Source organism: Ovis canadensis, chromosome X (genome assembly GCF_042477335.2).
Source record: "Ovis canadensis isolate MfBH-ARS-UI-01 breed Bighorn chromosome X, ARS-UI_OviCan_v2, whole genome shotgun sequence".
NCBI classification, from domain to species: Eukaryota; Metazoa; Chordata; class Mammalia; order Artiodactyla; family Bovidae; genus Ovis; species Ovis canadensis.
Window position 1 is genome coordinate 19,916,301 of NC_091727.1, and position 27,868 is coordinate 19,944,168.

At 41.9% G+C, this 27,868-nt stretch overlaps 1 long non-coding RNA gene across 1 annotated transcript in view; it reads left to right on the plus strand.

Moving 5' to 3' along the window:
• LOC138930937 (uncharacterized) overlaps window positions 1–12,145 on the plus strand; it is a 41,531-nt gene extending 29,386 nt beyond the window's left edge. The window contains exons 2-3 of the long non-coding RNA XR_011446294.1: window positions 56–152; window positions 12,033–12,145. This is a non-coding gene — a long non-coding RNA (uncharacterized lncRNA). The remainder of the gene's footprint in view (window positions 1–55; window positions 153–12,032) is intronic.
• Window positions 12,146–27,868: the final 15,723 nt, after the last annotated feature.

Sequence of the window (27,868 nt, forward strand, 5' to 3'; positions counted from 1 at the left end):
CCATTTCATTTCTGACCAGTAGATTACCGTTGACATTTGGCTTATTTTCAAACAGGCAAAAGAAGGTACTGGATTTTGCCAAATGATGATGCACTGCAACTCACTGAAATCAAAAGTCAGAAGTCCAGGCATCTATTGCTGGGTTGTAGGAGGTAAGAGGACCCAAACAACACGCCTTTATTTCACTGAATATCAGTCTTCTCAGTCCTTTAGCACTGCCTCTCCACTCCCCAGACCACAGAGAAATCATCTGTGTTGATTTATACTGATCTCCTTAGTTCCCAGTCTTCCCTAGTGGCTCAGATGGTAAAGAGTATGCCTGCAACATGGGAGACCTGGGTTCGATCCCTGGGTCAGGAAGATCCCCAGGAGAAGGGAATGGAAACCCACTCCAGTATTCTTTCTTGGGAAATCCCATTGACAGAGGAGTCTGGCAGGCCCTAATCCAAAGAGTTGGGCATGACTGAGTGAGTAACACACTCACCTTAGTTACCATCCACCAATTCTAGGTTATTTTGAGTCCTTCTCTCCTCTACTCTCCCAGCTGGGTACCTATAGGAGCGTCTGGGTTCAGCAGACCCACTTAAGGCCTCTCCTCCTGGCCCCTCCATAAATATGTGGAAGGAACCCATGACATCCCTTTGAATCTGTTAGCTTAGTCATTGCCTCATAAGACCACAGACAAGTCCTGCAAGTTTTCATTTTCGTCACATTAAATAATGTATCTTTACTCCAAAGATGTTCATCCCTTACCCATTGTTTGTTTCTGGGGCTTTTCTCTGAAGTTCCATCAACTGCTCTGAGATTCTCTTATTAATCTATTTGGCCAAGAAGTATACTGAGTAGTTTGGGAGAAAACGATCACTATGGACACGTGTATATTTCGTGCCTGTCCTGTTCTGTCCTGCTGCACTCTCTGGAGGTTGACCTTGGTGGAGTTTACAGTTACTAAAGCAAACTCTGTGAGGTCTTGTCACTTGACCTGACCTCTGCCTTCCTCTCCAGCCTGATCTGCTGCCACACATTTTTTTTTTTTTTTGGCTCTGTCTTCTCCAGCTCACTGAACCATCTTCAGTGTCCGGAATTTGCCATAGTCTCTGTTTCAGTTCTATTGCAGCCAATAGAACCCATCTGTATATTTAGGGTGATGCTAGTTGTTTAAAAGATGCCAGGAAGAACATTTGTCCACTACTGTCTTAGTTTGGGTTCCCTTGAAAGCAGACCCTGAAAACAGCCTTGGGTACAGGTAGCTTATTTGGTAGATAGTTGCAGGAAGCACCAAGAACCAATGACATGGGCCTTATTGAGCTGGTTATCTCTGTCAGCCACTGTGCTCAACACCTTTGGGGACCTTTTGAGGAACTGTGCAGAATATACCTCAGAAATGAATTCCCAGTGTTTAATGCTGGAGCATTTGCCCACCCTCGTCCCCTCCTGGTTTTGGGTTTTCTCTGGAACAGTAACAGCATCTTCCTATTCGAACTGTGCTTCTGGACTGCCTTGGAAGAAACAGCCTTAGGAAAAGCTTTAGAAATAGTCCTGAGGCGAAAAGGCATAGAGATGTGGAAGGTCAAGTGGTTCTGTCCACATGGCTGAAGTGGGAATCTGAGGCGGGCGGAGGGCCGTGGCAAGGAGCATAAAAAGTTTTCTACCTTCTCTTGGTTTCTTGGTGGTTGAATATTTCTGCCTGCTAGGGACTGTGAATTCTTTCCAGGTACGTCTTGAATGTAGACCAGCTATGACTTGGTGATGAAGTGGATTGGAAAGGAGACTGGAGGCAGTTGGTGGTACGGTAACAGAGGTGTCAGTCCTGGGTGATTCCCAGGTTTTTTGCCTGAACCAGGAGTCATTTGCCAAAGTGCAAATATTTGGAATTAGAGCAGATTTGGGAAAGAAGATTTGGGTGTCCTTGCTGGCCATGCCATGAGGTTCTAGGTGTTTAGAATGCAAACAGAAACAGTAAGGTTTTTGGAAGAGACTATCAAGTAAATTGCTACTTTCAAGATAATGTGTTAAGAACTGAGGTAGAAGAATGCACTTGAATGTCTGACAGCAGAGAGAGCAGGTACATGGCCTGGCTGGGTGTTCAGAGATGGCTTCCGAGGTGATTTGGCATCTGAGCTGAGACTGGAGGATAAAGTCTAGTTGTTCAGCCAAGTGTGGGAAGGATATTCCAGCGGTAGTGCTTTACATGTATTGTTGTGATGGCTTCCCAGCTGACCTTTGGGATTCTTCCTCTCAATTCTACACATCATTAACTAATAATAGTGCAGCTGTAGTCATATTGGGTTGGCCAAAAAGTTCATTTGAGTTTTTCTGTAACATCTTATGGAGAAGACCAGAAGAACTTTTTGGCCAACCCAATACTAGCCCTCTGCTCAGAAACTTTTGAAATTCATGCCTGACATTCATAGCCCTCTTTTTGGGACTTGGTCTCAAAAAGCGTTCTAGGCTTCTCTCCTACAGTCAGTATATGAAGATGCATCATGGCACTCCTAGGATTGGGTGATGTTTGTAAAACTAGAAAGACAAGGCTGTGCTGAGATCTGATCAGAAGACTGGTATCAAGATGGGATGCCTACCATGGATAAATACCTCGGGCTAGCCCACTTTGATGAGGCCACCTAAAAAACTATCTCCCAGACTCCATTTCTCTGGAAGAAGAAACCAAACACTGGATGACTTCAGTGGCGAAAGGTTTAATGAAAAGATTTTGGGTAGCTCACAAAGTCTCTTCAGGACAGCTGAACCCTAGCTCAGACATTGGGTAAAGCCCCCCAAACTGCCAAAAGTCACACCTCAATGTGACGTTCTTCCTGCAAATGTCATAGCTGTGTCGCTGCACCAGTGGCACTGGATGCTGCCACCGCTGGAATCCAGATATGCCTGCCACCATGGCCAATGCTGTTGCCATCGCCACCAACATGGATCCTCCATTGTCCCTGCTTCCTGGTTTTGCTAACTCCCAGCTGCAAGTCTGGGAAGAGCGTGTGCAATTGTTGGCGCAGTCTCACATGGGCAGATAACATGAAATAGCAAGTGGAATAAGACATTATCCACCTTGAGGCATCTTTTTCCTGTGGCCATTCTTATTACTTCCAAGAAATAAATTGCACAACTTGGTCTACATAATACCAGATGATGTCTAAGGTCCTTTTTGCCTCTGAGACTCTCTGATCTGCTCATTTTCTACTGCTAACTACTTCTTCAGTGGGGGATTTATTCTCTAGGGCAAGGCTATCACAAAAAAATATGGACATCTTTCTTGGTTCATTTACTTCTCAATTTTATGCTACCAATTTTTGTTTCAAACTAGAATGGAAGGGCAGATTCTACATTTCTTCAAAGAGGCAGACTGCATTAACTTAATGTCTTAGTATTGCAAGACAGCCAAAGGGCTGTGTCAAAGCTATTTAGTTGTTTTCACTCTTATAATTACACTAGTTTTAGCAAGATGGGTATGATTTCTCAGGCACCCTATTACAGTTGGGAATATGAAACTGTCTTTCAAAATTGCTAAAAGTACCTCAGTGTATCTACAATATGATAATACTAATCCTAGCTTGACATAAATGCTAGTTTTATGGCTGCACACTCTGTAAAAAGTGTATTTTAGCCTGAAGAAAATGCCAGTGTTCAGATAGTTTTGACTTTATTTTGTCTCTCTTGGTCTGTAATAATCATGTTTAATTTTGACACATTTAGTTAGATGTCTTGAAACCCTAAGCGCTCTGTCACAGTAAAAGAATTTGGAGCCGAACTAAAATTTCCATAATTTGTTGAAGAATTACATAATCTATGGAGGAAATTTTAGTCCTATAGACACTGTCGATTATATAAAAATGTAAAAATCACTGGTCACATTTCTATTAGGTCTTCAGTGGAGGATAAAGTAACAGAGTTATGAAACCTCTGATTTGGTAAGAATTGCTAGTGTTCATCTTTCACAGTGCTTCACTGAATTATGATCAGGTTTTCTGTGAAAAAAAATTGCTTCTTTTGAGGTCAAAGAAGTATGGGTGATTCTACAGTTCTCTATTTCTCTTGTGGAGATTCATAGTGCATGTCACTATTTTAAAGGCACTGAAAAATCCTACATTAAAGAAACCTGTTCAACTTTGTAGCATACTTCTTAAATTTGGTCATGGAATTTGTTTTTTGTTTGATTTTTTTTTTACAAAGACATGTTTATCTAATGAGATAATCAAAGGTCCCATATACTTTGGGAAACACATCTATCATAGCCTCCTACCCCGTTTATAACATCCTTGCCAGACATATGGCCATCCAGCCTTTGCTTGATGGCTGCCTTGGCAAATTCGAAGAGAGTATTAAATAAATAAACCTTGGTATTGGGGTGAGCAGCAGTGATTCTCATTACTTGGAAGATTGAGCTACTGTCTCCCTCCAAAGCAAGGATGTGCAGTTATAAAGGATTCAGGTTCATCAAGCTCAAGGCTCCTCTCCCATGACACAATTCCCTTGTGTACAGGTGTCACCGAGGCCTGTTAGTATTGCCCTGTAAGAACTGGGTCTGGGGAACCAGCACAAAAATTGTTGGTACTGTAGCTACTACTATGGCTACAAGTAACAAACTTTCCCTTATCTCTGACCTAGGAGTCTTGTGTCTTCTCCCAGCATCCATGAAACTGTGGCAAGATAAGTTGTTAGCTTGCAAAGAGGGTAAAATCTCAGACCCTGCATAGATCTTGACACTGGTCACAATCCTTGTTTCCTGCTGAAGTTGCTGAGGAGAACCTGCTGGCAGCCATCTTGTCACCACAAGACGTGACCTTGTCTGCCTTGGGATGAAATCAATACAGAGGAGAAAGTAAAGTACAGAAACTGGGGCAGAGGATGGTAGAACCATTGTTACAGTTGCCACTTATCACCTAATGTGTATGAGGAGGCATTAGAATCTGTTTGTACTTTTGGCATCGAATCCTTCTAGCAACTTTAAGAAGCTGGTGTCTTATCCCCATTTTACAGAACAAGCAACTGAGTATCAGCAATTAGATTCTCAAATGTGGACAGTAAAGAGAAATACAAATATCATTCTCTTTCCTTTTTATGTAGGTCTTTTCTATTAAAACATTAAATGGTATAAACATGCAAATGATTTTCCAATAATTATTTTTAGAAATATGCTAAAGAGTAATTTTCTGAAAGAGATGGGAATCCCAGACCATCTGACCTGCCTCTTGAGAAACCTATATGCAGGTCAGGAAGCAACAGTTAGAACTGGACATGGAACAACAGACTGGTTCCAAATAGGAAAAGGAGTACGTCAAGGCTGTATACTGTCACCCTGCTTATTTAACTTATATGCAGAGTACATCATGAGAAACGCTGGGCTGGATGAAGCACAAGCTGGAATCAAGATTGCTGGGAGAAATATCAATAACCTCAAATATGCAGATGACACCACCCTTATGGCAGAAAGTGAAGAGGAACTAAAAAACCTCTTGATGAAAGTGAAAGAGGAGAGTGAAAAAGTGGGCTTAAAGCTCAACATTCAGAAAACGAAGATCATGGCATCTGGTCCCATCACTTCATGGGAAATAGACGGGGAAAGAGTGGAAACAGTGTCAGACTTTATTTTGGGCTCCAAAATCACTGCAGATGGTGACTACAGCCATGAAATTAAAGATGCTTCCTCCTTGGAAGGAAAGTTATGACCAACCTAGATAGCATATTCAAAAGCAGAGACATTACTTTGCCAACAAAGGTCTGTCTAGTCAAGACTATGGTTTTTCCAGTGGTCATGTATGGATGCGAGAGTTGGACTGTGAAGAAAGTTGAGTGCTGAAGAACTGATGCTTTTGAACTGTGGTGTTGGAGAAGACTCCTGAGAGTCCCTTGGACTGCAAGGAGATCCAATCAGTCCATCATAAAGGAGATCAGTCCTAGGTGTTCATTGGAAGGACTGATGCTGAAGCTGAAACTCCAATACTTTGGCCACCTGATGTGAGGAAAAGACTCTGACCCTGGGAGGGATTGGGGGCAGGAGGAGAAGGGGACGACAGAGGATGAGATGGCTGGATGGCATCACCAACTCGATGCACGTGAGTTTGAGTGAACTCCGGGAGTTGGTGATGGACAGGGATGCCTGGCGTGCTGCGATTCATGGGGTCGCAAAGAGTCGGACATGACTGAGCGCCTGAACTGAACTGTAACATCTTAGGTGCAAACAACACATTTTTCTTATTGTAAACTTTAAGCATTATCCATTCAATCAAAACTGATGCTTTTTATTTTTCCTCTTAGAATTCTTGACTTAGAAGTGCAAAGCCCTTGGACAATTACAGTACCTCTGTGTGCCTTGGGTTCCTCATCTATAAAGCGAGGGTTGGCATGAGTATCCACCTTGTAGGCTTGTGGGACTAAGTGAGTTGCACATGAAAACACATGGAAAGTGTTTAGAACAGTACCTGGTACATTCAAGGACTCAATACATAGAAGCTACTTTTGTTACTGTTGTTATTATCTGAGGTGGTGAAAGTGGGTGAAAGGAGGAAGGAGGAGGAGGAAGAGACATGGCAGGGCTCAGAGAACCTTGTTTACTGGGGATGATATCCCTCCCACCTTCCAACTTCCTTTATTCTTTTTCTTACTCCCACTTGAAAGAGAAAAGAATATAACTCTATTGAATCTTTGGACAATTTCCCTCAGATCAGCATCCTAGGGTCCAGGCTCTGAGTTTCTCTTTTTTATGTCATTAAGATTCATAACTTTGTTATGCTCTGTTTTAGCATTCGTTTAGATGTTATTTTTTTCTAGGGAGCCCTCACCTCTCTTCTGTTCCTGCCTCCCTTCACTCACAGGGACAGAGTGCTTTAGATATATTGACACATGGCTTCCTCCTGTATGCTTCCAATGCTTTGGCAAAACAAAAACAACAACAAAAAAATCCCACAAAACTTAAACAATGTGAAACTGCTGCATCTTTAGAATTTCTTTTTTAAAAAATTGACTCTTAAAATACACAGGTGTATATTTCCCTACTCTTTAATTTATTTCTTAATAGTTTAATACCAATCTCATTAGCAGCCACTGATTCACATGTCAACCTTGTTCACCCCGGTGTTCCCTGGGCATCACAGCCTTTGAGTTTGGCTTTTTTTCTTCCTCAAGCTTTGGATTTTTCTCCAGCAGCTCTCTTAGGTTAAGAGGGCAGGGGCGGGTTGGGAAAGAAAAGGGCTAGTGGGTGGGAAAGACATTTGTGTAGCACATTCTCATTGCCTGCTGCTCCACTTCCTGAGAAGATGTTCACTTTACTCATCTATGCGGGAGACAACAGAGCCCTTGTTCTCCTGTTCACATCAGTTTCATTCTACAAGGGATTTGAAATGATTGCTTCCTTAATGTTGCAGCAAACAAGCTGGGAACAATGGGAGAACCTGGGATGGGACCAGTCCTATCTAGTGATGGGTATGTATCAAAAACCAGGATGAAAGCAAAAATATGCAATAACATAGCTTGGCAGTGTAAAAATGTAGTCCCTTTTACACTCTTAAACATAATTGAGGCCCCCAAAGAGCTATTGTTCACATAGGCTATAACTATCAATGTTTACCAGATAAGATATGAAAACACTTAAAATGATTCATCAATTCATTTAACACAATGTCATTACATGTTAACATGACACTAAAATAAAAATAGCTTTTTTCCAAAACAAAAAAAAATTTAGTGAGAAAGTAGTACTGTTTATTCTGATATAATGTAATCTTTTATAACATTGACGTATAGTCGATACACAATGCTGTGTTAGTTTCAAGTGTATGGCAAAGTGATTCAGTCACACACACAAATATATATATATATATATATATATATATATTCTTTTTCAGATTCTTTTCCATTATAGGTTATTACAAGACATTGAGTATAGTTTCCTGTGCTATATAGTAGGCCCTTGCTGTTTATCATTTTTATGGATAGTAGCATGTATCTATTAATCCCAAACTCCCAGTTTATTGTCCTTGCCAGTAGTGCGGCTTTTACCTTTTAGCAAATCTCTTTTCAAGCCTGGCTTAATAGAAGATTCATGGATTATCTCATCTGCTTCTGTGATATCACAAGTCATGTAGCTTCAGGAGAACTCCACTGTACATTTGGAAGGAATGAAAATGAAAAAGATATGTCTTACTTATTTTATTACTATGAAAATAGCTTGATCCTGCAGACCCCCTGAAAGGGTTGTGGGGGCCCTCAGGGATCTCTGGGCCCTACTTTGAGAATGACTGACATAGATGAACTTATTTTTAAAGTGATTTCAGGCAGTTAAAAGTCATAGAGAAACTAAAGGATGACACTAAAGGCAAAAACAGTTTCTGTATAATTGAGGAAAACTTTTTTTCTTTCTAGGTGACTCTGAGAAATAAAAGTTTTGAAAAAATCAAGGATAGGGAAAGCCACTATACCACCACTGTCCAATGGAACTCTCAACAACGATGGAAATGTTCCTATCTGTGCTGTCAAATACTGTAGCCACTGGGCGCAAGTGGCTAATGAGCACTTGCACTGAGGCTAGTGAGACTGCAAATGGAATTGTTAATTGTATTGTTTAATTGATTTAAATTTAGTCTGAAATAGCCACATGTCGCTGATGGCTATCATATTGGATGGCACAGTTATAGACAAAAGAACTGCCTGGAGGTAGCCATTCACTCCATCAAAAGAACAAGAAATCTTCCCATTGGAAAGAAATGCCATTACCTTTTGAAAGAGACATCTCATATCAAAAGAAGCCTCCATTCCCAAGTGACCTTTAAGGACAGAGTTGAGGACATAAAAATGAGGCTATGGATGGCTTTTCTGGGTGGCTGACACCACACCCTTTTTTACAAAGGAGTTTGTGATTCTGAGAACCTAAGGGTAACTTCTCATTGACCAGTATTTTGCACAACACCATCACTTCTTAAGGAGCACTCTTCTGCCATGATCACATGCACAATGTCACTTGAGAGGATTTGACTTTGTCAGGGCTGCCAGGAGCAGGGCATCCCCAGAGGGTGGCTGTACCCACCCTGAAGGTGATGGTCCTGGTCAGGCTTGGGACTGCATACTCCTCTTGCCTCACACTAGTCCTGGCATTGGTCTTGGTGAGATGTGTAAGGGAGATAAAGAGGTGGTATGCATGATGACTCTGGTACCTTGTCTCAAACACACTAGGGTCCCCCTAAGTGTTAGTTACATTGTTTCTTAGGGATGAGGAGCCTGGAAAGCAGGAAGGTGGATCTGGAGTTGGTGAGCTGACAGCTGCTGAAGTTCTTGGGCTGTAAATGGCCCAAACTTGGGTTCCTCATCTTAGATGCCAGAGCTGGGATTCTCCCAGGACAAGGAGCTGTGCACCACTCTAAGGCATGTGACTTTGAGCAGGGCCTCAGGTTCCTCATCTCTAAAATGCAAGGTGTGGAGATCAGTCACCTTCCCCCCAACCCCAGTTCTGAGAGCTGTTCCTTTGCACCACAGTGCCACCGGCCCACAAAAACTATTGAACTTGATGATCTGTATACATTTCCCTAGAAAAGAACAGTTAGCACATGGATCGCTGGTAAGGAACTGCAGCAGTTCTTTCACTGTTTGAACCCATGTCAAGCCCTCCCTTGGAGAAGGCGATGGCACCACACTCCAGTACTCTTGCCTGGAAAATCCCATGGATGGAGGAGCCTGGTGGGCTGCAGTCCATGGGATCGCACAGAGTCAGACATGACTGAGCGACTTAGCAGCAGCAGCAGCAGCAAGCCCTCCCTGTGGCACTTAACGGACGACTAGAGTGAGATAATTACTCTGTGGTTTTACTCAGGGTAGCCTGTAAAGGTAATTCACAATAGGCCCTGCCCTTTTTTGTCTATGGAATAAATACCCTTAGTCTAGGTCTTGATAAAATAAGGATCTACCGTGGAACATCAGCCATGAGAATGGAGAGGAAATACCTTGCAGAAGATTCAAAGGGAGATAAGAGGGTCCTGATACTGGCTATGGAGGAAAAGAACAGGCAACAATTCTGTAGGTCAGTGGTTCTCCAAACGTTTCTGGACCAGCAGCAAAGCATCACCTGGGAACTTCCTAGAAATAGCAAGGCCTTCTCTTCTCTCTCCATTTTCCCCCACTTACTGAATCAGAAACTCTGGGGCTGGGGGTCAGTCATTTGTTTTGAGAAGCCCTCCATGGGCCTCTGATGGGCATTGAAGGTGGAGAATCCCTGGAGCAGGGGAGGTGGCTGGTGCCCCATCTTCACCCCTCCCCAGGCCATGTGCCCACCCACCAGCTGCCAGGAATATTGGCTGCTGGCTGCTCCCAGCTGGCCCATCGCAGTCTCTGGAGACTTGCCTTTGACCGAACAGGAGCCACATGGCCTGAGAGATTACAGTCCCCTGCCCCTGCCCCCAAGGCCCAGAGTCTGATATCAAGGTACAAAAGCGGGCTCTTTAGTCTCAAATAGGGACAATGTGTGATGCAATTTATGCTCTGGATCTTACCTGAGATCACATCCTTGCCTGACTCTTTCCCCACCCTACTGTGCCTCCCCTCCCCCATAACAGGCTTTCAGAGAGCAGTCCTCCACTCTATCATGAGCATCTGGATGCCTGTCTCAGGCTCTGCTTGCAGGCAGAGCAGATGGGAGGCTTGAAGAAGGCTTCCAAGATGGGAATGAATATGTAGAGAATATGTGACTTAGGGGGCTTCTCTGGCGGCTCAGCAGTAAAGAATCCGCCTGCAATGCATGAGATGCAGGAGACGTGGGTTCGATCCCTGGGTCAGAAAGATCCCCTGGAGCAGGGCATGACAAGCCACTCCAGTATTCTTGCCTGGAGAATCCCATGGACAGAGGAGTCTGGTGGGCTAGGTCGTAAAGATGCGGACTTGACTGAAGGGACTCAGCACACATGCATGCCTGTGGCTTAGGATCACTCAATCTGACCCTGAGTTTAAAAAAATATTTTTTCAAAGAGTAATACCTTTACATGCTTCAAAAATTGAAATGTATAAAATGATATGTGGCGAAAGGTCTCTCTCATAACCTGTTCCCTGCCTGCCCATTCACTTTCTTTCACAGGTCACTGCAGCTTCTAATTGCTTCTGAATTATTCCACAGATTCAAAAAGTACATATACAAACAAATACAGATTTCTATTTTCTTCCTCATCCCTTTTACACAAAGCATAACCTTCTATACCCAGTGTCTGTATCTTGCTTTTTCCCCTTTACACTATATTTTGGAGGGCTCTCAATACATGTACATAGAGAGCTTCTTTATTCTGTTTTTATAGATGCACAGGATTCTACTGTAGGGACATACCATGGCTTTTGTAAAGAGCACCCGTATGAAAGTGGCTCAGTTATGTCTCACTCTTTGTGACCCCATGGACTGTAATGGAATTCTCCAGGCCAGAATACTGGAGTGGGCAGCCTTTCCCTTCTCCAGGGGATCTTCCCAACCCAGGGATCAAACCCAGGCCTCCCGCATTGCAGGTGGATTCTTTACCAGCTGAGCCACCAGGGAAGCCCAAGAATACTAGAGTGGGTAGCCTATCCCTTCTCCGGCAGATTTTCCCCATCCAGTAATCAAACAAGGGTCTCCTGCATTGCAGGTGGATTCTTTACCAGCTGAGCTATCAGGGCACCGCTACACACAGCCATTTAGGTCTTTTTCAATCTTTTGCTTCAGTCCATCTTTGAAAACTACTGGACCACATAAAGTTGCCTGTGTAAATATGATTCTCCAAGATATGGCTGTCCTACATTTTTAATAGTCAGGGGTTCAAGAGGAATGGTAACTCTTTGTTTGGGGGTAGGTGTCTATCCTAAAGGTTTAGGGTTGTATTGTGGGGAAAGCTCCCCTTTACAAAAACCTAATATCTGAAATGACATGTTAAAAAAGCACACAAATTAAGAGCTGATGATTTTCTTTGAAAAATGATTTTTTTAATAAGAGCTTTGTCAGAGTTCTTTTGATGGAGAATTGTTAAGTCTTAAAAATATGAGTTAATCTAACAAAACTTAAGTTACTGTTTTCATTGCAGGAACACATCTGCTGCTGCTGCTGCTGCTGCTAAGTCGCTTTGGTCATGTCCGACTCTGTGCGACCCCCATAGACGGCAGCCCACCAGGCTCCCCCGTCCCTGAGATTGTCCAGGCAAGAACAATGGAGTGGGTTGCCATTTCCTTCTCCAATGCAAGAAGTGAAAAGTGAAAGTGAAGTTGCTCAGTTGTGTCCAACTCTTAGCGACCCCATGGACTGCAGCCTTCCAGGCTCCTCCACCCATGGGATTTTCCAGGCAAGAAGAATGGAGTGGGGTGCCATCATCTAGTGTATTATATAAGGCAAGCTACTCCTATATTGTTTTGTATTTATCACACACTCCATTGGAATTTGTAAGGACCATTTAAACATTTAATACTACTGTGCTGAAATTTTGCTCAGAGGTTAAAGCGTCTGCCTGCAATGCGGAAGACCTGGGTTCAATCCCTGGGTCAGAAAGATCCCCTGTAGAAGGAAATGGCAACCCACTCCAGGATTCTTGCCTGGAGAATCCCATGGATGGAGGAGCCTGGTGGGCTACAGTCCATGGGGTCGCAAAGAGTCGGACATGACTGAGCGACTTCACTTCACTTCACTTCACTTCACTTCACTACTGTGTTGAAATTTTGTTATAGTGAATGGGTACTGGTTAGGGTTTTGGCAATCCTATTGTTGAATAAACATTTTTTTGCCAAAATTGTACTTATTTTTATGAAATTCAATCTGGAATGATCCTTGGGGATCCTGAAAGATATAGTTCACTTTTCAGAACCTGGCTTTGGAAAATATTTTGGCTTGGCATTGTAGATATTTTGTTTTTAATCTGAAAAATCTTTTCAACTTTCTTTACCAGTTTTTTCTTTCATTTGTATAATCCTATAAATAAAAGAATGATTAAAGTTTTCTCCCAGAAGGAAAGAAGCATTCAAAATATTAAAAAAAAATTGACTTCTTAGGAACAAATAAACACATTTTTCCAATTTGTGAGGGAAGCCTAATTAAGTTAGAACTATTCATGGGCAGAGGAACCTGGTGGGCTATGGAGGTCTCAAAAAGTCAGACAGGACTGAGGGACTAAACACTCTTGTGATATTCCAAGTAGTTTCCTGAGCATTTTCTCCCTTTTTGGACTTATTAGATTTACCTGGCATACATTATAATTTCAGGTTCAAAATTTGTTGTTTTAGTTCACTTAAAGTAACACCTTACAGTTAATTCCAACAATGTTACACCTAAACAGATTGCAAATACAGAGAAGTGTTAGCAATACTGTTTCCAAAGAGCAGGGAAGCTGTAGAATGTTAACTGAATGGGGGAATTTTGGCTTTCTACTAGATGAGTGGGTCTTTGCTAGCTCAGTTACCTGGGAAAGTGGGATTCTATATATTAACCCTTGAAAGTGCAAAATAAAAATAGGAGTTGTTGCTGCTTAAGCATACACAGGTAAACATGAGTTCAGGTAAGAATGTGTTACCTAAGGTGAGAACAAAGACTTTCATTACACTGGGGAGGAGTTTTAACTGAAAGGGCACTTTTAAAATTTCCGGATGAGCCCACAGAAATGACAGACAGTGAAGAGTCGCAGACTTTTCTCAACAGAATTTTGTGGCAAAACATGGAAAACAGGGAAAGCATTTCATGTTTTATCCATGTGCTCGGTTGTGCCAATATTGGCTGAATGTTGCATAACAACACAGTAGCTGTACTTACCGCAGCTGTCGTTTAAGGAATGTGGCAGATTTGCTTGACTTAAAAACTCTTCCAGCAAAAATTCCATTTTTACTTTAGGAATTTTACTTAGGAATTGGGGCAAAGGCTCAGAAAAATGCAGCATCAAATGCCCACGCTATTGACCTGTCCCATCCATCTCCCCTGCTATTTGGGGAGGGCACAGCTAGGGTGTGATCCTAACCGGCTAGGTGGGGTGGGAAGGGGGAAACTCAGTGCTTCACCCAAGGCTGCAGTCTGCAAAGCTGGTGGGCAAATAGGATCAATTCGGTTGGAGCTGGTGAGGGAGGCGTTCACCTCCAAAAAAGACAAAGTATAGAGACAAGGCCCTCTGCCTAATAAGGGCTTAGGAAGCCGGTGGCGGGAAAGGGAATCTGCAGGCGCTGTGGAGCCAAGGGCACTTTCTGTGCAGTTTCCTTGCGGGCTCTCCTGGGTGGGCACGTGCCTCTTAACTCTCCCTTCTCTCCCCGTCTTCACAGTCCCTTTCACCAGTTGACCTGGTGTGGAACTCTGAAAATCTAAGAGCTCACCCATCTGGAATGTTAAGAGGCAGCATCTAGATAAGAGGGTTTGAATTACATGAGAGAAACAAGGGGGCTTTTTCCTTCTCCTTCTATCTTTTCTTTTTTACCTTCTATCAACTTGGTTTATCAAAAAAATATAAGATACACATCACATACATTGACCATTCTAATTATTTTTAAGTGCACAGCTCTGTGGTATGAAGTACATCCATACCACTGAGCAACCATCACCACCATCCATCTCTGGAGCTTTTTCATTTTCTCAAACTGAAACTATGTCCCCCGCTTAAACCCTAACTCCCAACTGCCCTTGCCTCTGGCCCCTGGCAACCACCATTCTCCTTTCCGGCTCCAGGTGACTCAGCTAAGTGGCCTCATCATTTTGGGGAGCATAAAAATCCTTCCCTTGGCTCTGGACTTGCTGGCTGAGGGCTCGTATTTGAATGGAGACACTCCTGATGGGGGCAGGCAGGAGGGTGTCTGTCCAGTTGGGCAAATGCTGAGCGAGGACACACAGCACATCAACCACGTGCCCGGCCGCCCATGAGGACCCAGCCAAGAGGAGCTGCCATTTTAGACTGGAGCTGGTGACGGAGGGTCCTTGTATTTTCGTTACTCGCTGGTAGACAGAGGAAGTTGAATTTTAAAAGCTGTTTAATGAGGGAATGGTGAGGGTTGGGCAAACACGATTAGTCACCGAGCTCCCGGCTTAGGTTATTTATTCTCTGAAGGTGCCCAGCATTTGTGAGTGGGATGGACTGCCGACTGGGAAGCTGAGTAAATTTGACCAAGAGGCCTAAACTGAGGGGGAAACTGGTCTCTTTATGAGCTCTATTGACACTGAATAGAAATGTGGGCTTAACTCCAATTTGTTTCCTAGCAAAATAAATACACAAATATCAAGGGAACTTCCTTGTTTTCAGAAAGAGGAAAGAGTCAAAGTTATTGTAAGTATAAAAGGCAAATGAAAAGGAGATGAGTGGTTTTGAGGATACGATAAAAATATCTTGGGAGGCAGTTCCACGTAAGTGTAAAAGGATACTCTGAAATCTTTCCCGGCTGCAAGGGCGAGGAGTGAATTACATTCCCCAGAAAGGCTGTGGGTGGGATTATATTTGCGGATATGCTGGGCTTGGACACCAGACCAAGTCACAACATAAACCTTAGGGAAAAATGCATTTGTTTTTGCTAAAATCACAACAAACTCATCTTTCTTAGAATGCCGACATTATACTAAAGTCTAGAACCAAATATGCATGAAAATATTCATCGAGTGGATAGGTGGGCAATAAAGATCCTTTAGAACTATGATGAGTTCCCAGTATAAAGAAATCCTATGCATTTTAAGATACATGGACAAGTCCCTATTAGCTCTCAGATCTCATTGCTGCATTTGCTTTCATTAAGGATCTTAAGACTATGAAGTGGACCCCTTCTCATTAGGAGCTCAAATGTTACAACCAACATTTTGCACTTGTAAGCAGAGACCAATCTGTCCACAGGCAGTATCTGTTATTACATATAATAAACCAAACATTAATAAAAAGTGAACTGAGAATTCAAGGTGGGTCCTTTCACACTTCTAGTTTCTTGTAGCATTTCTGAGAATTTATTATTTACTTAACATTTTCATGTCCTGCATCTAAAAAATAACACATGCACACCTGCAACAAAAATAAAAATCACTGGTAATCCACTATTAGGAGATAAACACTGTTATATTTTGATATATTTTCTCTAATCTGATTTGCGATATATATATATACTAAGTCACTTCAGTCATGTCCGATTCTGTGACCCTATGGACTATAGCCTGCCAGGCTCCTCTGTCCATGGGATTCTCCAGTCAAGAATACTGGAGTGGGTTGTCATGTCATCCTTCAGGGGATCTTCCCGACCCAAGAATCGAACCCTCATCTCTTATGTCTCCTGCATTGGCAGGCAGGTTCTTTATCACTAGCACCACCTGAGAAGCCCATATATATATATATATATATATATATATATATATATATATATATATATATATATATATATTTACAAACAGAAACAGAGATTACAGTTTTGTATCTTCCTTTTTAACATTTCATCAAGAGCATTTTTCTCAGCCATTAAAATTTTTTCAAACATGGTTATGATAAGAGAAGCATCATTTTATCATGTGGCCATAATATACTTTATCTATCCCTCTGGTATCAGAGATTTAGATTCTTTCAGTTTTTGTTATCAGAAATGGCTGTTTGATGAGCATTTTCCCCCCCAATAATCTGAATTTTCCTTCTGGTTAGAATCCCTAAGATTGCAAATATACAATTAAAAAAAATTTTGAAACCTTGTGCTACATTCTTTTTCCTCAAACACATTCTCACTAGCAAAGTATAAGAGTGCCTGTTAGTATCTTCAAAATAGAGTAAGCACGGAATTTGAAAATCAACCTTTCCACTTTGGCAGGTGTAAAATGATTATCTCAGAGTTGTTTGAATTTGTATTTCTTTGCCCTGTGGGCTGAAGAACTTCAATATGTTAATTGGTTATTTGTCTTTCTCCTGAAAATGCTGTCTGTTCATTGTCCTTTGCCTACTGTTTTTAGTTATTTATTTGCTTTTTAATACTTGATAAGAGTTTTTATTGACACTAAGAGTAGAGTCCTTCACTACCGGGAGTAACCAACAGAAAACTCAACAGGAAAACAGAGATTCATAATAGCAATAAAAACTTTAAAGTTCTTGGAAGGATTCTATGGAGAAAAATTTTAACTTTATTGAAGGATCTGAATATATGGAAAAAGTGTTGAAGTGTTATTTGCTCAGTCATGTCTGACTCTGCGACCCCGTGGACTGCAACCCACAAGGTTCCTCTGTCCATGGAATTCTTCAGGCAACAATACTGGAGTGGGTTGCCATTCCCTTTTCCAGGGGATTTTCCTGGCTCAGGGATTGAACCCAGGTGTCCCACATTGCAGGCAGATTCTTTACCATCTGAGCCACCAGCGAGCTTGCTACATTTATACTTAGGAAGACTTCATAGATGTAAATTTTCCCTAGGTTAAGCTATGTATTTAGTGTAATTAAAACAAAAAACCTTAGAGTATTTTTCCAGTGGTGGTGGGGAACCCAACAACAACTGATTCTACATTTAGCACGAAACAATGAAAGTATACCACAATCTTAAATACTTTTGAAAAAGAACAAAATACAGTAGTGGTGAGAAGGGAGAAACTCATCCTTTTAGATATCAGTTCAGTTCAGTTCAGTCACTCAGTCGCATCCAACTCTTTGTGACCCCATGGACTGCAGCACGCCAACCCTCCCTGTCCATCGCCAACTCCCAGAGTTTACTCAAACTCATATCCATTAAGTCGGTGATGCCACCCAACCATCTCATCCTCTGTCGTCCCCTTCTCTCGTACCTTTAACTTTCTCAGCATCAGGGTCTCTTCCAATGAGTCAGTTCTTCACATCAGGTGGCTGAAGTATTGGAGTTTCAGCTTCAGCATTAGTCTTTCCAATGAATATTCAGGACTGATTTCCTTTAGGATGGACTAGTTGGATCTCCTTGGAGTCCAAGGGACTCTCAAGAGTCTTCTCCAACACCACAGTTCAAAAGCATCAATTCTTCAGTGCTCAGCTTTCTTTATAAGTTCAACTCTCACATCCATACATGACTAGTGGAAAAACCATAGCTTTGACTAGATGGACATTTGTTGGCAAAGTAATGTGTCTGCTTTTGAATATGGTATCTAGGTTGGCCATAACTTTTCTTCCAAGGAGTAAGCATCTTTTAATTTCATGGCTGAAGTCACCATCTGCAGTGATTTTGGAGCCCAAGAAAATAAAGTCTCTCACTGTTTCCCCACCTATTTGCCATGAAGTGATGGGACAAGATGCCATGATCTTCGTTTTCTAAATGTTGAGTTTTAAGCCAACTTTTTCACTCTCCTCTTTCACTTTCATCAAGAGGCTCTTTAGTTCTTCTTCGCTTTCTGCCATAAGGGTGGTGTCATCTGCATGTCTGAGGTTATTGATATTTCTCCCAGCAATTTTGATTCCAGCTTGTGCTTCATCCAGCCCAGCGTTTCTCATGATGTACTTTGCATATAAGTTAAATAAGCAGGGTGACTATATACAGCCTTGATGTACTCCTTTCCTTTGGAACCAGTCTGCTGTTCCATGTCCAGTTCTAACTGTTGCTTCCTGACTTGCATACAGATTTCTCAGGAGGTAGGTCAGGTGATCTGGTATTCCCATCTCTTTCAGAATTTGCCACAGTTTGTTGCAGTCCACACAATCAAAGGCTTTGGCATAGTCAATAAAGCAGAAGGAGATATTTTTCTGGAACTCTCTTGCTTTTTTGATGATCCATCAGATGTTGGCAATTTGATCTCTGGCTCCTCTGCCTTTTCTAAATCCAGCTTGAACATCTGGAAGTTCACGGTTCATGTACTGTTGAAGTCTGGCTTGGAGGATTTTGAGCATTACTTTACTAGCATGTGAGATGAGTGGAATTGTGCAGTAGTTGGGCATTCTTTGGCATTGCCTTTCTTTGGGATTGGAATAAAAACGGACCTTTTCCAGTCCTGTGGCCACTGCTGAGTTTTTCAAATTTGCTGGCATATTGAGTGCAGCACTTATGCAGCATCATCTTTTAGGATTTGAAATAGCTCAACTGGAATTCCACCCCTTCCACTAGCTTTGTTTGTAGTGATGCTTCCTAAGGCCCACTTGATTTCGTATTCCAGAATGTCTGGCTCTAGGTTGGTGATCACACCATAGTGATTATCTGAGTAGTTAAGATCTTTTCTGTATAGTTCTTCTGTGTATTCTTGTCACCTCTTCTTAATATCTTTTGCCTCTGTTGGTCCATACCATTTCTGTCTTTTATTGTGCCCATCTTTGCATGAAATATTCCCTTGGTATCTCTAATTTTCTTGAAGAGATCTCTAGACTTTCCCATTCTATTGATTTCCTCTATTTCTTTGCTTTGATCATTGAGGAAGGCTTCCTTATCTCTCCTTGCTATTCTTTGGAACTCTGCATTCAAGTGGGTATTTCTTTCCTTTTCTCCTTTGCCTTTCACTTTTCTTCTATTCACAGCTATTTTTAAGGCCTCCTCAGACAACCATTTTGCCTTTTTGCATTTCTTTTTCTTGAGAATGGTCTTGGTCCCTGCCTCCTGTACAATATAATGAACCTCCATCCATAGTTCTTCAGGCACTCTGTCTATCAGATCTAATCCCTTGAACCTATTTCTCATTTCCACTGTATAATTGTAAGAGATTTGATTTAGGTCATACCTGAATGGTCTAGTGGTTTTCCCTACTTTCTTCAATTTAAGTCTGAATTTGGCAATAAGGAGTTCATGATCTGAGCCACAGTCAGCTCCTGGTCTTGTTTTTTCTGACTATATAGTGCTTTTCCATCTTTGGCTGCAAAGAATAGAATCAATCTGATTTCGGTATTGACCATCTGGTGATGTCCATGTGTAGAGTCTTCTCTTGTGTTGTTGGAAGAGGGTGTTTGCTATGACCAGTGCATTCTCTTGGCAAAACTCAATTAGCCTTTGCCTTCCTTCATTCTGTACTCCAAGGCCAAATTTGCCTGTTATTCCAGGTGTTTCTTGACCCCCTACTTTTGCATTCTAGTCCTCTATAATGAAAAAGACATCTTTTTTGGGTGTTAGTACTAGAAGGTCTTGTAGGTCTTCATAGAACCATTCAATTTCAGCTTCTTCAGCATTACTGGTTGGGGCATAGACTTGGATAACTGTGATATTGAATGGTTTGCCTTGGAAATAAACAGAGATCATTCTGTCATTTTTGAGATTGCATCCAAGTACTGCATTTCAGACCCTTTGTTGACTATGATGGCTACTCCATTTCTTCTAAGGGATTCTTGCCCACAGTAGTAGATATAATGGTTATTTGATTGATATTTAGATATCAAGACATAATAAAAATTTTTTAACAATTTGAATAGAATAGTATTGGCATAGAAATAGACAAACTAATCCATGAAACAGAAGAGAGACCTCGCCCATTGGCTCATTTCGCAAATCAATTGAGGAAAGATCAATTATATTCAATAAACAGAGTTGGGACAGTTGGCTCTCCATATGGAAAAAAGTTAAAATTAGATCCCTACATCATGTCCCCAAATAAATTCTGCTACATAAATGTCCTAAAGGTTAAAACAGCAGCAGGAACAACAACAACAAAACAATGTTCTAGAAGAGAAGAAAATGTAAGAAATGTAAGAAGATGGTGATGACCTAGTTCATGCAGCTATTATCTCTTGCCTGGACACTGTGGTCCTTTCCAACTAGTCTCTCTGGTTTCTCGCATGCCTCCTCTCACCTGTTCTTGGCATGGGAGAACACAGTGACTCTTTGAAATTGTAAGATAAGGTCTCTTTCTTGGCTCTGCACAGTGACCCCGGGTGGCCCCTGCCCTGCTGACCTCTCTCGCTTCATATCTTACCACTTGCCCCTGCTCACTGGATTCCAGCTCCACTGGCTTCCTTGCTGATGGCTCCTCCAACACCTCAAACATTTGCACCATCTCAGGGCCACTTCTGTGGCTTTCCCTTCTGTCTGGAAGGCTTCAGTCCCTGATACGTGCACTGCGTACTCCCTCACTCCATCCAGGTGTCTGTTCAGTGGCATCTTCAGACAACCCTCTGTGAGGTAGCTCTCTCGTCCTTGTCTATCCACTTACCGTGCCCGCTTTCCTTCCTAGTACCTTCATTTTCCACAGTCCATTCTACATTTACATCAGTTCTGCAGGGCATGTTAGTTGCTCAGTTCTGTCTGACTCTGAGACTCCATGGACTATAGCCTGCCAGGCTCCTCTGTCCATTGGTTGCCAGGAAATGGCAACCCACTCAACCCAAATTTTCAGTATTCCTGCCTGAAAAGTCCCATGGACAGAGGAGACTGGTGGGCTACAGTCCATGGGGTCACAAAGAATCAGACACGACTGAGTGACTAAGCACAAGCACACCACAAGGGCAGGCCTTACTTGTCTTATTTATTGCTGCAAGTAACAGCAGAAGAGAGAACAGTGCAGAAACTCAATAAAAATTTGTTCAGTGAATGAATGAGTGGACGATCTTGGCTTGGATGATCTTGCTCCATCCCTCTCTTTCTCTTCCTCCTTCCGTCCTCCTTTCCTCCCTCCCCGCTTCATCCTCCTTTCTTTCAACAAGACATAAAAAGTACAACCCATAAAGGAAAAGATCAATAAATTTGTGTATCAAACTATAAAATATCTGCTTGGCACATGATATCACAAAAATGTTAAAAGCCATATTATGAACAACAGAAGACACTCAAAAATGATGCATATCCGGAATATACAAAGCAGTCCTCTAAATCAATATGTGAAGGACAAATAACGCTATAGTAATGAATGCAAAATATGGCCAGGCAATTCACAGGAGACACTAAGGACTACCACCCCCAGGAATGACAGAGGAGAGGCAAAAGGTTAGAAAGTTTAAATCTTACAGGCTTAGAGCAGGGGCCACATGGGGCTTGGACTTAGACCTGTGAGGAGATGGGAGCTGACTAGCTGACCCTGGTGTCCTTGAGCTCAAGGGAGCATGAGAACCTCACTTTGGGAGCATTGGAAAAATTGCAGTCTGGAATCTTCTACCACTGCTGGGGTGAAGAAGCATTACTGGATTAATGCTGACAGGCACAGGAAGTAAATAGGAAGGAGCATTAACTTTTCTTTCTTCCCCAGACTTCAAGTTTTCTTCTAGAATCCTCCATTGGCAGTCAATATAGGGAGCAGCTGGCAAAGGAGAAATGTGGTTTACAGAAACTCAGTCTCAGCATCACAAAGTGGTATACAGGAAATAGGGTTTGAAGCTGAGAAAAAGTAGCTTAATAACTGATACTCCAAATTTTGTGAGTCAGTGAGAGGAAGTCTTGTCTCTGCCAAGTGGGTCAGATATACCCTCTCCCCAACTTCGACAGCTACAGCATGACCCTGGGCATTTGAATGTACTTTGAATCTTGAGAGAGTGATGCTAAGATTAAGGAAGCGTTGAAAAATTACTCGGGGTTGAAACAGCCACATTGAGAGTCCAGAGATAGAGGTGTCTAATGTAGGCAAGTGGTAGGATCAGCGATGGCTCCAAATAAGACTATTCCTCTGCCATAACTTGGTTGTGCTACCTACCGTCCAGTAGCCCTTGTACTCGCCTGTCTTAAGAGGCCATCTCCAGACTTTGTTTCTGTGCTTTAATGACCCAATAACCAGTGTAACCTTCTTTTGCTTACCTGAATTCAAAATTTTGTTGTTTAGTTGCTAAGTCATGTCTGACTCTTTGTGACCCCGTGGACTGTAGCTGGCCAGGCTCCTCTTTCCATGGGATTTCCCAGGCAAGAACACTGAAGTGGATTGCCATTTCCTCCTTCAGGGAATCATCCTGACCCAGGGATCAAACCTGCCTCTCTTGCATTGCAGGTGGATTCTTTACCACTGAGCCATCAGGGAAGACCCCGATTTCAAATACTCAAACTAATAAAAAAATACCATGCATGAGAATTTTAAATAAATGACTGGAAGCAAACATTAGAAAATACCAACAGTTATCAATTTTGGGTGATGGGGCTATAGGGGTTTGTTATATTTTTCTTTCTATTTTTATAACTTTTAAGTTTCTCAAAAATAGAAAAAAATTAAAATTTAACAATGATGTGTAAATTACTTTAAAAATTCATAAAAGGCAGAAGTCAGCTAAATGGTCACCCATACATTTTCCTATATTTTAAGAAAATGCATTTAACTCTGAAATATATCTGAAAATGAATTGGTAGATATAGGAAGTGAAGCCTATATCTGAAAATGTTTTCCCTAGGAGTCAATTTTCCCAGTGGTTAATTTCCTAGTCCCATTTGCCAAGTAATATTAACTTGAGTTAGTTTTTGAAAGTCATTATGCATTTTAGGGGTATTTTTCTGGTGCTTTACAAATCTTATACTAATAGGTTTGGACAAGCTGTATTAGTGCTAGCCAGAGCTATACACCATTTTAAACCCTGAATTCCATACTCTCCTACTGCAGGCGGGGCTGCCTGGGAAGCAGGCTCTGAGACAGGGTTGAGTGGGCAGGATGTTTATTATGGTGCCCTGGGGTCAAAACTGTGGAGGAGAGGGGGAGGAAGCAAGAGCGGCCAGAGGGAGAAGCTGTGACCCCTTAGGCCAACCCTACAGGGAGCAGTTTGACTAAATGGCCCATCGAAGTTGTCCTAAGTTGGACCCAAAAGGTTAGGCCTTTATACTCCTGCCTTTCCAGGGGGTGGGCCACCCTGGATAGGGTATGCCTCTGCCAAGGGGGAGCCCCAGCTGAGGTGGTCTCTGGACAGGCCAACAGCACTTCTGGCAGGGGGGCCCACCAGCCTTTCCCAGAAGGGGGCTCTGGGTCTACCACATGCTCTACCATTCAAGAAGCACGTTCTCCATGTCAGGCCTGTGCTGGGGCACATTCACATTAGCTATATCAAGCCATTCTCACAGCACTCTGAGGTACAGGTTGTGTTTTGCATTTTACACATGAGGAAACTTGGCTGGTGTTTGTTTTTCCTGATGAAAACCCAGCATGGGGCAATATTTCACAGGTGGCCAACTGCGTGGAGCAGCCCGCCTGCTTCCAGAAAGGAAGAGGGCCAGCTCTTGAGGGGAGGGACAAAAATCTGGGCTTGCTGTTCTGCTTTGAACTTTCTCTTGTACCCTAGAGTAATCGCTCTCTCTCCTTGCTCTCATTCCCTCTTTCATTTCAGTTTCTCATTTTTACAAGATGTGTAAATTAAAACAAAACCAGTCAGAGCTAGAAGGAATTCTCATTCCTCTTTTCCCATTCAGGTTTTTGCAAAGGGGTGGGTTGTCTTGACCTAACAAGCACGATTGTACCAAAGAATCAATCCCTGCTTCTCTGACTTGTTGCCCCAGAATCGCTTCCCTGCCCTTCACGGCATTTCTCGTCAGTCAGCACAAGTGGAGGGCCTAGCCGCTTGGAACACAGAGATGACTTAATTTGTTATCTGATGATTTGGAAAGTTAACACCAGCAGGGCTGTGGTTTAGTCATCAAGGAAAACAAATGGGTACCTATTCAGAAGCTGTTTTTGCTAGAAAGCACAGACATAGCCTTCTCTGTGAGCAGACTGACAGGGAGACTGAAGGGAGCCAGGTATCAGGAGAAAACCAGTGGGAAGGAGGCCAACCCCAGGCTGAACAGGAGAGCGGGGGTCAGAGGGAGGGACTCTCACATCTCTCTGGGCTCTCTGGGCCTCATCCTTTTCCCTGTAAAGGTTCTCCTAACCTCTGTATTTCTCTAGAGAGACCCTTGGAAAGAGAGGCATAGCATTCGTGAAAACATACATTTTTAAATAAATTGTGTAAAAGCATAAAATATGAAGCAAAGGGATTGAATTAGATGTTCTTATTCCTTTTAAAAAAATCCTATGAAACCTTTGAGATGGTCCAATTCTTTTCTTACTAAGATTTGATGATCATATGAACTGGAGTGGGAAGGGAGGACTGCTTAATCTTGTGGAAAATGAAGATTCAGTCCATTTTCTTCTGGGGAGGGTTATAAAATTGAGCCTTGAGATGGCCATCTTTATACTTGGAAAGGGTAAAATGGACATTTTCACAATGAAAAGAGGAATTTGAAAAACTTGGTACATAATAGAGAAAATGAAAAATTCCTGGAGATAGCAAACTGTGGCTCATGTTTACGAAAAATGCACTGTTGGCTCAAACAAAATGATGAGAGAATAATTCACATGAGTGGAGGCACTGGAGGTAGAATTAATTTTTAAAATACACAAAGATAGAGATTTAGTGGAGACTCTCTGCTGCAACAACAAAAGGAAACAAGGCCTCTACCTTTTATTGAGTCAAAGTGACGTCAATGACTTCGAGGACATTAGCACAGAGTCCTTGCCTTAGACTCCAGCTCCCCGCTACTAGCTTTGTGTCACTGGGAAATCTATTGAAATCTCTTTCTTTGAGTGTTAGTTAGTTCAGCTATAAAATGGAGAAAATATTAGTACCTATCCTCTGAGGATTGAAAGCACCCGCACAGTGCCTGAGACAAAAGAGAAGCGTAAAAATATTAGAAGACAAATCTGAAATGAATGCCTTAATTTTTACAAAGCTGTTCTGAAGTTGGTAGCAATTACAGAACAGATAGGGAAGCAAATCGAGGATGTCTGACTAAAGTGACGAAATTCACCTACAAATTCAATTGTTGAGATTTTAGTGCAGGGAAGAGAATCCAAGAATTGAATTTCTATATTCTAGTCATTATGCCTTTTCACAGCAGAACTCCAAAGCTTCATTGGTATTTCCTGTCGTTTTAAATATTGCACTAATTACTATGTCCTCTAAGAATGAATTAACAAAATTCTGTCTAGACTTGTGAGTGTAGAAATCACCTGATTTTTATAAAGATTTTAAATGGTGTCATCTTGCATAGATACACATGCAACAGGCTATGCACGTCACTGATTCTCTTATCTTGCAAAAAGGTTAATCAAATGCCCTGTTTGAGAAAGAGAAAACAGCCGCTAATGTTTGTGCTGCTTTAAAATGCTTTCCTGCTGTTATCAGTTGGTTGACTCAAAATGTGGCCTTATCCTCCTGTGGTCAGTGAATAAAATCTTTTCTGTCTAACTCAAGAAACATGCATATATGCACATATATATGTATGTAGTATATATGTACATGTGCGTGCATGCTCGGTAGCTTCAGTCACGTCTGACTCTTTGCGAGCCATGGACTGTAGCCTGCCAGGCTCCTCTGTCCATGGGGATTCTCCAGGCAAGAATACTGGAGTGGGTTGCCGTGCCCTCCTGCAGGGGATCTTCCCAAACCAGGGATCGAACCCACATCTCCTGAATTTCCTGCATTGCAGGTACCCACTGAGTCACCTAGGAAGCCATATATGTGTATATTATATCATAATATATATTACATATAATTTTTATATAACATAATATGTGTGTCTATATATATATAATATATATGTATGTATGTGTGTGTAATCCCCCCACTTCCTTAACTCTGTTCTATGCTGTACCTTCTGAATTATCCAGAATGGAATGTTTTTTTTGGCTCCCTCCTCTCTCCTGTTGTCTAAGTAAGTGGTTTGTTGTGTGTAAATATGTATGTATGAGTGTTTGTACGAATAAAACACTGTGATAACACCTCACCTCAAATGAATGCAGGGATGTAGCAACCTGACCTTTCAGGAACCTGGGCAAGAACTAATAAATAAGTAAAATGGGCCTCTGAGTGGCTAAACTAATTACTCAATCTGTGCACACAAGCTGGTACGTTTTATTGTAGGAAACCTTCCTAGACCCTTATTCAGCACTTATTTATTTGTACTGAACACACAATTCTTATCCACGCAATTATCTGCCCTCACTCCTACTCCTCATAGTTCACAACAAATTAGAAGCAGCACTCTAGAATTGCAGTTTTGGGAAAGTATACTCCTGGGGTAGCGGTGGGAGGAGAGTGGGGGTGGGTGTATGTCACTGCTGATAACATAGCAAGGGTAGGGGGAAGAAAATTATAAAACAGTCATAGGGATTGAAAAGGCACAGCGATCTGGGACCATTCAGTCTTGGGTAAAACAGATTCCGAAGATATCAATTTTATACAGAAGAGAACACTCACTAGAATTTCCCATTGTTTTCAAATCCTAAATCAATAAAGAAAGGTCAGCTTATGTTTAGAGATAGAACACATAAGACAGTAGGTAATAAGATTTCAAAATATTTCAGTCTGAATTTAAGAAAAAAATTTAGACAAGTTTACTGAGGTGTAACCCACATACTATTAAATTCATCCTGTTTAGGTATGGATAGTGCTATGTGTGCTCAGCAGTGTATACAGTTGTGTAACTACACTATGTAGCCCTTCAAATCTGGCTTCTTTCACTTGGCATAATGCTTGAGATTCACTTATATGAGCTGATTACAATTTTAAAAAATATTTTACACCTAAAACTAGAAGAACTTGCCCATCACCTAAAGTTTTCTGATAACTGAGATTCGCTCTACAGGTAATATAAAAATAGAGTTTTCTTAAAATAAATCCACCCTGTGGGAAAACAGGCAGTGGCATTTACCAGTGGTGGAGAGAGTACATTTTCAAACTTTTAAATTCTTTCCTAAGTTCTTCCTTCTCTTCCCCTTGTCGAACACACCAGAACACCTGCGGGAAGTGCCCATCACATTGTATGGCACACAATAGGTGTTCAATAAACAGTCATTCCTTTCCCTTTTATATTCTTTTCTGTTTATATTCCACTTTCTCTTTTTGCCCCACACTCTTTCATACTCTCCCTTCAAGCTGCTTTATAGGTCAGTTAAGATGAGTAATTATGGTAAAAGTTGCTCATTATTGCCCCAATTTCCTTGACTTCTAAGAGGTGCTGCACAAATGGTAATCTTTTCCCAAGCCTCTGGGACTCAGTCACCTGTTGAAAGTTATCCAAAGAGAAACAGGGTTCACAGTTTTGGCCTTTCATACTGTATTTATTTACACATATGTGTCAGGCCCAT